Source organism: Vigna angularis, chromosome 2, assembly GCF_016808095.1.
Source record: "Vigna angularis cultivar LongXiaoDou No.4 chromosome 2, ASM1680809v1, whole genome shotgun sequence".
In the NCBI taxonomy this organism is placed as follows: domain Eukaryota; kingdom Viridiplantae; phylum Streptophyta; class Magnoliopsida; order Fabales; family Fabaceae; genus Vigna; species Vigna angularis.
Genome location: NC_068971.1, coordinates 30,497,136 through 30,508,685, shown reverse-complemented (window position 1 = coordinate 30,508,685; position 11,550 = coordinate 30,497,136). Strand labels below are relative to the sequence as shown.

The window sequence follows — 11,550 nt, the reverse complement described above, 5'->3', positions numbered from 1 at the left end:
AAAGCCCTATACATAAAACTACTTATTAGAAAAAGCTTTAACATATAAATAAGTCTTCATGAAAGCCTTCTTGCAACTTGAGCACTTGAGACTTGATTTGGTCATCATCAAAACTTCTAAGACTTCATGAGTTTACTAAGAGGCATGTTGTTCCATATCACTTCTCTTCTCATAACCCCAACAGTTGCACAAACTGAAAAACACCTCAATCTTCTTCTACATCATGTCCCAAATGTCAAATTTTTCATAAAACTAGACATCTAGCACATGACTACTGCTACAGATTCAATTAAGAATTTAATAACAACTCTTAAGTTTTTTCCTCTATCTCTAGATGATATGTTCCAACATGGTGGAATCGTTGTTCTAACACCCGATTTTAGATGCCACTAGTAAAGTGTTAAACATTCTTAGTGTGGAAATTTGAAATATGATACCATTGAGAAAACTGAAGTAATAAAAACCTTAATTCAAATCAACAAAAACTTATTCCAATATTGAAAACTTCAAAATAATTAATAATGTAAAATTATTTATTCAAAATTAATTGAAAGATACATAAACAATAAAATTTCCCGAAGCACTCTTAAGCTCCTCACACCAAAAAGAAGGGCGTTATCGACGGTCCAAGTCCGTCGGAAACAACCAAAAAGTCGTCGATAATGCTTATTATCGACGACTATGTTTTCGTCGATAAATCCCTTGTCGCTAACAATTACCGACTGCTCTACTCATCAACTGGAACATTTGTAAGAACATCTACTCCTGTATAACAACACTAGTTATACGATCATCACAACACACACAAACAATAAGGGTGAGTTACTAGAATAACCATCCAATAATATAACATAAATAATAAACATTAGTCATTATGATAATACTAACAACATAACCCACCAAACATGGTCATCTCAAACCATAGGCCACCCCAAAATGTGCCTCAACCAAGCAATTCCAAAACATATGTCACTCTCGTGTACTCTACCATATAACATGTTCACCAAAATAAGACACATGTTCACCAAAACAAGGTAGTTCGAGTCATCCTTTACTGTAGCTTTGGACCTATCTCTGTTGCTACGCACAACGAGCACTATACTCAGCATAAGTGAGACATTCTTACCTTTGTACTACCTCGAAAGACGAAACAAATAAGTTTTCTACACACCAAAATTACTGCTACTTTACATTAAAGGATCAAGATAGTTAAAACATAGTGTTTTCTGCAAAATTCCTAAGAATATGACACATGTTATACTACAAATTACTCAATATACTGGGGTTGTTATGTGGAAACCCAATAATAAACTCCTTCGTTTAATAACTTACTTCGGTTGTAATAATTATTAACATTAGAGCTTGGGGTTTATGTACCTACCCAAAGCATATTTACGATAAACTTATACTTTTAGCAGCCCCTAAAAGGTGTCAATAAGTTAAATATATGAGTATGTTATCTATATGATATTAACTACTTGAAAGAGAGAAAAGATAATATATATGGTATATATTATCTTTGAGCCGAGATCCGGTTCTTTGAGTCCTTTAAGCAAACAACTGGTGATCGAAACCTGTAGAACAGAAATCCAAAAAACCCTCAAACCGGTGCGAGTGCTGATAACAGCGGAGTCCCTTGTGGCGACCTCAGAGATGGTGCTGCTGCAGTAGGAAACTCCCCGCCCAATCTCGCCGGAGAGAATCACAGCTCCTCGATCTCCTCTACTCGGAGCCGTCGTGCCACGTTTCATCGCTGCTTCCTCCTTCACGCCCTGCCAGTAAGTCGACGTCTTTGACAACGACGGCTGGTGGGTGGGCGAGATCTCCATGGCCACCGTTGGGGTCAGTAGGAGCGCCATCATCGAAAACACCGAAATCCTAAGGCACTACCTTCACCGCGAGGAGTGGTGGAGAACACGAGTAGTGGTGATGGGGCGCAACGGAGGAGGGGCGACCACGGCGACAGAGGCGTGACGAACGTGGTGGTGGAGACGCTACGAGGGAGGCGCGAGCAGTGGTGGAGACTGAGTAGTGGTAATGGAGAGCAAAGTGCAGACGAAACGTTCACGTAGGTGGTGGAGAGCAAAGTGGTGGAGACTGATGCTTAAAGGTTTCACTTTATGCTTTTTGTGCGTTATGTGCCTCGGTTCTTTTTGATAACCGAGGTAGTAACTCTGTTTCCAAAAAGGTGTGATATGATAGGTCAGAGTTGCGTTAAATCTGGAAGGTTATACGCCTCGGGTGGTTATTTAACCTAGGTAATAGAACTGTTATGCCTCAGTTCCCCTTGAACCGAAGCTTATAAATTCGCTAAAATTGAAAAAGTGTCACCACGTTTTCATATACTTCGGTTTTTCATAAACCGTAACATATTAGCCGTGTTAGTATCCCCTTTCTGCACTAGTGGTCGTTTCTCTTGAATGCACTAATGCAACTACTTTCAATCAATTTAACAGTTTTAAGTTTATTTTCCTGTTATATTTATGAAAAATAGCAAGTTAATGATTATTTTAATATCAGTAAACTAATATAAATTTTTGTCTCAAATGAATTTATTTCCAATAATAAATATTTGCCTTCCAGGAAGTACCCTAGAGCCTGTATCCACTTTCCGTTTGCTATTATTTGTTTTTTCTTCCAATAATTATTTATTTATTCCAATGATAAACTAATTTCCACTGACGACCATTCTATGTAGAAAACTTTAGTTGTACTTTTCCTCCATCAATCTATGATTATGAATCAGTCAAAGGGTAAACTTGACCTTTACATTTGATAAATCCGCAACCCCTTTCTGGTACGGTGCTCCTCTGTCATCTAAACCAGAATAACTGTTGAGGGTAGAATTAATATCTAACCAGTCATCTGATTTCAATATTTTCTATAAAAGAAAGTATTCCATCCAAATTCTTAACGTGAATCTTAAGTTGATAGTAAAAAGAAATAGTAAAAATATTTTATTGAGAGAGAAGTCAAATAAATGACTTATTTCTTATATAATAAATATTCTTTTCTGCTTTTTACTTTTAGCATTAGTTTAAAGAAACAAAATCGATTTCTAAAAATCTTGCAAGCTATAATCTCGATCTAGTAATTATTTTTTATTTACTAGAAAAGAGAAATCTATATATTAAATATAGGTGCTACTTTTGCGACGTTGAAAGAAAACTATACCATACAGGCTGCAGCACTGTATCAAGTCTTCTTGCAAGTCATCTCGCAAGTCAATGTTTGGCCATCAATGAGTAAACATTTTATATCTGTATCTCAACTTCACTGAATTGAGACTATAAATACATGACAACACTTTTCATATCAATGCAAAGGGAAAAGTGAATAAAATATAGTAAACATTATCAATCACTTGGCAACCATGAAGGTCATTCTCATTGCCTTTTTACTCTTTGCTTCTCTTTTCTTCCTTCCCACTTCAACTATGGCTCTTCAACTCAAGGATAATAATACTCACTAACTTCTCTATAATTCCTCATTTCTCATATGCACCAAAGAAATATCAAATTTACTACAAATTACTCAAGGGTAATAATCCTAAGAATACGACACATATTATACTATAAATTACTCAATATACTAGGGTTGTTATGTGGAAACCCAATAATAAACTCCTTCATTTAATAACTTACTTCGATTGTAATAATTATTAACATTGGAGCTTGGGTTTTATGTACCTACTCAAAACATATTTACGACAAACTTATACTTTTAGCAACCCGTAAAAGGTTTCAATAAATTAAATATATGAGTATGTTATCTGTATGATATTAACCACCCGAGAAAAGATAATATATATATATGGTATATACGATGTTGTATAGGATTAAAAGAAATCCATTGATAATAAAATAACCCAATAATAGTATATGATATTCAAAGGCAAAAGAAGACTATAAATATATGTCATTTCAAAGAAGAATAATAATCTCATAATTATTTTTATTCACATATACTTACTTAAAGTTTCTTACGGATTTAAATAAAAAAGAATTTTTACAGATAGATTTTCCTCTTCATATGATTTAGAGTTAATCACTTGTTAGCAACCTGATCAATAACTTATTTATTTTTAATATTATTTTAATTAATGTTCAATAAACCGATGCTAATAAAAATATTTATTTAATGAGAATATTAAAAAATAATTTCATGTTTTTCTAATTTTTTTAAAAAATAATTAACTAATCTAGAATTAATGCAAAGATTTACTTATTAAAATAAATTAAAAATAATTTTACACTTTCTAATTATTTTTAATAAATGAATATTTTTTTTTCAGATTAGGATGACTAAGTGAATTATAATAATTTCGCAATTTGAGCAATATTAATATTTGGAAGTTAAATATATATTTTTCATAAAACTAAAAATAGCAAGTTAATGATTATTTTTTCTCAGTCAATGCACAGATTTCTAATCAAAATATTTGATTTTTTTGTCAAAAATATTTGACAAGTCAGACAATATTCACGGGATGAGTTTATTTGTAATTTTTATATATTTTTATTTTTTATTTTAATAAGTTTTAATATGATAGTCTTAGTTCCCATAAAAAGAATTGTTTTAAACGTAGGACCGAGTCAAGTATTCTAAGTAGAAAAATTTAATATTGTTGTAGTTCTTCTCTTCCACCAATTTATGATTATGAAAATGAGTGAAAGTATTCTAACTACAAAATTAAAGCATGCAGTCGTTTTCCGCAGCGCTGTATCAAGTCTTTCTGCAAGTCTTCTCGCAGCACTATGTACAGGTTCCTACTCCACTGCATTGTGACTATAAATACATGACAATACTCTTCACATGAATGCAAAGGGAAAAGTGAATAAAATATAGTAAGCATTATCAAACACTTGGCAACCATGAAGGCCATTCTCATTGCTTTCTTACTCTTTGCTTCTCTTTTATTCTTTCCCACTTCAACTATGGCTCGACAACTCAAGGGTAATAATACCTTCTAACTTCTCTGTACTTACTTTATTCTCATATGCACAAAACTTACTACCATCACACTTGAAACTCACCAAACATGCTTTTTATACCTTATTTGGGTAAACTTCTGAATACAAATATATAAAGGTAATTTATTTTTTTCCTTTTTATTTGATTTTCTTAAATTTTTTATCAGATGAAAAGCATGTTTTGGTATAGTTAAAACAAGCAAATTGAGACAATTTTTTTGATGTGAGAGGAGACCATTATAACTAATGTAATTATCTGTATTCACTCTTATGCAGAAGGAACGTTTCAGACAGGAAACCCTAATGACCCTAATAATCCTGCTATTAAGTGTCCTCCCGGTCAGCCTTATAGAAATTGTCTTCCATCACCGACACCACCATGCTCACCATATGTACGCAATTGCTGATATCTGAATGAATTAGATAGTTTTACTCGTTGCTGGTACCATTTAACACTTCCTGTGTTAAACCATGGTGCTACCATCTCTATGTTTTTCCTTATTTGGCTTAAATGTGCTGTTTAATATATAAGGGTTTGGCCTCTGGGCCAATCCAATAAATAAGAACATGGTTGCGTTTCCTTTTCGTTTTTGCTGAGTTTGTTGCTATATGTGCCATCTTTAATGAAGTATGTAAAAATAGTCTTCGCTCTTATTTGAAACGGTAGATGTTTTTACATGCTAGAAAAGAAAACTATATTAAGGCCCCTGCGATGCGATTAGATAATGATAACTTAAACATTTTAATCGGTTAAGGATAAAAAATAGAAGCATTTCTTATTGGGTTATGAACAAAGCAAAGATGTGAAGATGAAAGAATGAAAGAAAATGTCTTTGATATTCCAAAGAAAAGAGGAGAACAGAGAATACAGAGATGAGAGAGTTGAGTTTTTGGTTATCTCAAGACAGGACCAAATTACGTGTTTTACAAACGGAAAAAATAATCCGAAAACCATTGTATTATCTAATAAAAGTAATTGTTCATTCAATTTAGAATTGCTAAGCATAATTAGTCGTTTTGTGTTCTAATTACTATTATTCAAAATATTTGGATCGTACTAGAGTAAATTGAATTTAGCTAGTTTCTTGTTCAAAATTGGAGGGCGAGGAGAAGAAATTGATGGACTCTTAAATATATATTCTGTAGAGGAAGCAAAAGTGCATAAATATATATATTGTGTAGTATAAATGTTTAATAGCATTAATTATGTAAAGCTACTATCTTTGTTGGCTTGTGCGGTTCCCAATATTTGGAGTCCGAGTATTATGAGTCCAAGATCTTCATAGCGAATCTCAAGATATTTAACTATTCTAAAAGATATTTATGTTAAAACTGTTGTCAAAATAATTGATTATCTTATAAAATATTTCAAGTAACAAAATTTATTAAATTATTATTTCATTTATTCATGGCCAAATGTTAATAGTCATTTACGGAAAGATCCAAACTTTTGTAAATGAGTAATAGCATAAATAATATGGGTTAGGTATATAAAAGTGATTCTACTTCCAGTTGCTAATCCCAAATAGAGATTAACGTTTTACTATCTAAAAACCAATAAACTATTATAATCACACAAAAAGACAAGTTTAAGGGTTTAGAAAACACTTCTTTTATTAATATAAGAGATGAAACTCACTTTCCTTGAAGGCCACAAGAGATGAACACCTCCTCCAAATGTTTCACAAAGGATGATCACTTGTTTTGAATCTTCACAAAGATGACAAACTTTACTCAACAACAAAAGCAACACTCAATCACACTCCAAGTGAAAGTTCTCACCTTTACACCAACACTAATTTCTCAAAGCCAAAGCATAAAAGTGACACAAACCGTAGGTCACACTTTTCACAGTTTTAGTAAACATGTGTTTTCGTGTTTTAGAATGAGAGTCTAAAACATCTTTATAAAGACCTCACTTAAGGACACCTCCAAATATTTGTTGACAACTTTTTCTCGCATGATAATTGATTATCCACTTATGGTAGTCGATAATGCATTAATGAATGCACAATGGCCAAAAACATTTTAAAAACTTCAATGGCTAGTCGTGATAATCGATTATGATAAGTCATAATTGATTATGGATAATGGACTATTTCGGAGGCCAAACTAGAGTTTTTAGCATTTTGAAAAACCTCTTTGTGATAATCGATTAGCTTAAGTTACTAATTGATTATTGCATAGCGTTTTTACTCCAAAACCAGTTTTAAAGCATATAATACACGGAATCAACAAAAAAAAAGTCTTATACATAAAACTACTTATTACAAAAGCTTTAAAACATAAACAAGTCTTCGTGAAGATCTGTTTGTAACTTGAGCACTTGAGACTTGATTTGTGCATCATCAAAACTTCTAAGACGTCATGATTTTGCTAACAGCATGTTGTTCCACATCACTATTCTTCTCACAACACCAACAATTGCACAAACTGGCAAAGACTTCAATCTTCTTCTACATCATGTCCCAAATGTCAAATCTATCATAAAATTGGATATCTAGCACATGACTACTGCCGCAAATTCAATTAAGAATTTAATCCTCAATCTTAGGTTAACAACTCTCAAGTTTGTTCCTCTTTCACTAAAGTTGATGATTTGTTCTCTACTTCGTCCAAGATGATGGACTCGTTGTTTTAACATCCCGTTTTAGGATGCCACTAGTAAAGTGTTAAACATTCTTAGTGTGGAAAGTTGAAATATGATACCATTGAGAAAACTGAAGTAATAAAAACCTTAATTCAAATCAACAAAAACTTATTCCAATATTGAAAACTTCCAAATAATAATTTAAAATTATTACATCAAAATTAATTGAAAGATACATAAACCATAAAATTTACCCAAGCAGTCCCAAGCAGTCCCAAGCACCTCACTACTCTACTCATCAACTGGAACATCTGTAAGAACATCTACTTGCATATAACAACACTAGTTATACGATCATCAGAACACACACAAACAATAAGGATGACCTACCAGAATAACCATCTAATAATATAACAAATATAATAAACACTAGTTATTATAATAATACTAACAACATGACACGCCAAAAGGTCATCTCAAAGCATAGGCCACCCCAAAACGTGCCCCAACCAAGCAATTCCACAACATGTGTCATTCTCCCGTACTCTACCGTACAAAACTTGTTCACAAAAATAAGACACATGTTCACCAAAACAGGGTAGTTCAAGTCATCCTCCACTATAGCTTTGGACCTATCTTACTTCTCCGTACAACAGACACTATACTCAGCACGAGTGAGACATTCTTTCCTTTTTATTGCCTCGAAAGAAGAACCAAATAAATTTTCTACACACCAAAATCAGGGCTACTTTACATTAAATGATCAAGATAGTTAAAACATAGTGTTTTCTGCGAAATCCCTGTGAATACGACACTTATTATACCACAAATTACTCAATATACTTGGGTTGTTACGTGGAAACCCAACAATAAATTCCTTCATTTAATAACTCTTTCCACTATGGTATTATGGTACGATGGTGCTCATAGTGTTGTTCATGACTATCTATGATGATGATCATGGTACTTGAGATGCTTCAAGTTATGTTATGTTGATAGTGGTGTTACTATAATGGTTATAGTAAGTAGTTAACATGGGTGCTAATGAGTAGATAGACCAATGGTCTATGTGTGAGATGTTAGCGATGACATCAAGGGTTAAAGATCAAGTATTGATGGTAAAAGTTCAAGGATCAGAGATCAAGGATTGAGTAATTCAGTATGATTGAATTAGTTTATGTTAGAGGATTAGGAATCCTATTGTTATTACTACTATGTATGAGGTGTTTGATTGTGGTTGATATAATTAGAAAGTATGTATCTTGTTGTGTGTTTGATTATGGTTGGTATAATAAGAAGGTATGTATCTTGTTGTGTGTTTGATTATGGTTGGTATAATAAGAAGATATGTATCTTGTTGTGTGTTTGATTATGGATGATATAATCAATATGTATGTATCTTGTTGTTATGATTGTTTTATCAGTAGCATACCTTATACATGTTTATGTTTGTGAATGAAATTATCAACGATGATCATATAATGTGTTATACGTAAGCAGATAATGTTACAAATGTTTTAGAAGTGTGATTGACTCGAGAGAGGATGCGAAATGACCTTGAGATTCATTTAAAGCTATTTTTGTTTTACAAGTTAAGACAATATAATTGAAGTATTTTCTTTGTTATTTTATTACTCAAAATAATGTAATTGGACAAGGTTTTTTTAAGTACAATTCCGCGCTATAATAAATTTTGAATTTTATTAATTTTTAATAACTTGTGACATCTCAAAAATCCAAGTACTACACTTTATAGTCCTTATAATTTACAGTTCAATCACTTGTTAGCAACTCATCAATAACTCATTTATTTCTAATATTATTTTAATTAATGTTCAATAGACTGATGCTAATAAAAATATTTATTTAATAAGAATATTAAAAAATAATTTCATGTTTTTTTTCTAATTTTTTTTTAAAAATAATTAACTAATCTAGAATTAATACAAAGATTTACTTATTAAAATAAATTAAAAGTAATTTTACACTTTTTAATTATTTTTATAAATAAGTATTTTTTGTCAAATTAGGATGACTAAGTGAATTATAATAATTTCGCAATTTAACAATATTAATATTTGGAAGTTAAATAAATATTTTTCATAAAACTGTTAGTTTTATGAAAAATAGCAAGCTAATGATTATTTTAATATCAGTAAACTAATATAAATTTTTGTCTAAAATGAATTTATTTCCATTAATAAATATTTGCCTTCCAGGAAGTACCCTAGAGCCTGTATCCACTTTCCGTTTGCTATTATTTGTTTTTCTTCCAATAATTATTTATTTATTCCAATAATAAACTAATTTCCACTGACGACCATTCTATGTAGAAAACTTTAGTTGTACTTTTCCTCCATCAATCTATGATTATGAATCAGTCAAAGGGTAAACTTGACCTTTACATTTGATAAATCCGCAACCCCTTTCTGGTACGGTGCTCCTCTGTCATCTAAACCAGAATAACTGTTGAGGGTAGAATTAATATCTAACCAGTTATCTGATTTCAATATTTTCTATAAAAGAAAGTATTCCATCCAAATTCTTAACGTGAATCTTAAGTTGATAGTAAAAAGAAATAATAAAAATATTTTATTGAGAAAAAAGTCAAATAAATATGACTTATCTTATATAATAAATATTTTTTTCTGCTTTTTACTTTTAGCATTAGTTTAAAGAAACAAAATCGATTTCTAAATATCTTGCAAGCTATAATCTCGATCTAGTAATGATTTTTTATTTACTAGAAAAGAGAAATTTATATATTATCTACTAGAAATATAGGTGCTACTTGAAAGAAAAATATACCATACAGGCTGCAGCACTGTATCAAGTCTTCTTGCAAGTCTTCTCGCAAGTCAATGTTTGGCCATCAATGAGTAAACATTTTATATCTGTATCTCAAAACTTACTGAATTGAGACTATAAATACATCACAACACTCTTCGTATCAATGCAAAGGAAAAAGTGAATAAAATATAGTAAGCATTATCAATCACTTGGCAACCATGAAGGCCATTTTCATTGCCTTTTTACTCTTTGCTTCTCTTTTCTTCCTTCCCACTTCAACTATGGCTCGACAACTCAAGGGTAACAATACATACTACCTTTTCTACGCTTCTTCAATTCTCATATACACCAAAGAAATCAATATCATACTTGAAACTTACGAAACTTGATTCTTATAACTAATTTGGATGAACTTAGTATAAATATAAAAGAGTAATTTATGTTTTTTTGCCCTTTTGTTTGATATTTCTACGTGAGAGGTGGCCACTATAGTTAATGTAATGATGTATGTACATTTTTATGCAGAAGGTTCATTTCAGACAGGAGACCCTACTAAGCCTGCTGTTAAGTGTTCTCCCGGTCAGGGTTATAGAAATTGCATTCCATCGAGAGCACCAACGCCACCAACATCTCCAGCACCACCATGCTCAGCCTATTCACGTAATTGTTGATCAATATCTAAAAGATGCAATACCCAAATGAATTAAGTATACTTTTACTTTCTGCTGATGCCATCAGCACTTGCTGTGTTAATATATGGAGCTACCATCTCTGTCTTTTGCTTTAGAATTTCCAGTGCTTTCACCCAATAAAGAGTGTTTTCCAAGTTTGTTGTAAAATAAATATTTGGCTTCTAGGCCAATCCAATAAATAAGAACTTGTTGAGTTTGTTGTTACATGTGCCATCTTTTATGAAGGATGTAAAAATAGTAAGATAGATGCTTTTACATACTTGAAAAGAAAAATATATTAAGGTTCTTGCGTGCGACTATAAAATGAAAGCTTAAACATTATGATTGCTTAAGGAGAAAAAATAGAGGCACTTCTTATTCGGTTATAAACAAAGCAAAGATGAAAGATAAATGTCTTCGATCGATATCCCAAATATAAGAAGAGAACAGAGAATACAGAGATGAGACAGAGTTGAGTTTTCCGTTATCTCAAGACAGGATAAAAAACACGTGCTTTACAACCGGA

At 31.7% G+C, this 11,550-nt stretch overlaps 2 long non-coding RNA genes across 2 annotated transcripts; both read left to right on the top strand.

Annotated features, from left to right (window-relative positions):
- Window positions 1-4,709: 4,709 nt before the first annotated feature.
- Window positions 4,710-5,559, top strand: LOC128195409 (uncharacterized). The gene is made up of 2 exons (XR_008246856.1): window positions 4,710-4,956; window positions 5,250-5,559. It is a non-coding gene; the product is annotated as an uncharacterized LOC128195409 (long non-coding RNA).
- Window positions 5,560-10,517: 4,958 nt separating this feature from the next.
- On the top strand, window positions 10,518-11,249 carry LOC108328720 (uncharacterized). Its single transcript, XR_001832136.2, has 2 exons — window positions 10,518-10,653; window positions 10,879-11,249. It is a non-coding gene; the product is annotated as an uncharacterized LOC108328720 (long non-coding RNA).
- The last annotated feature ends 301 nt before the right edge of the window (window positions 11,250-11,550 follow it).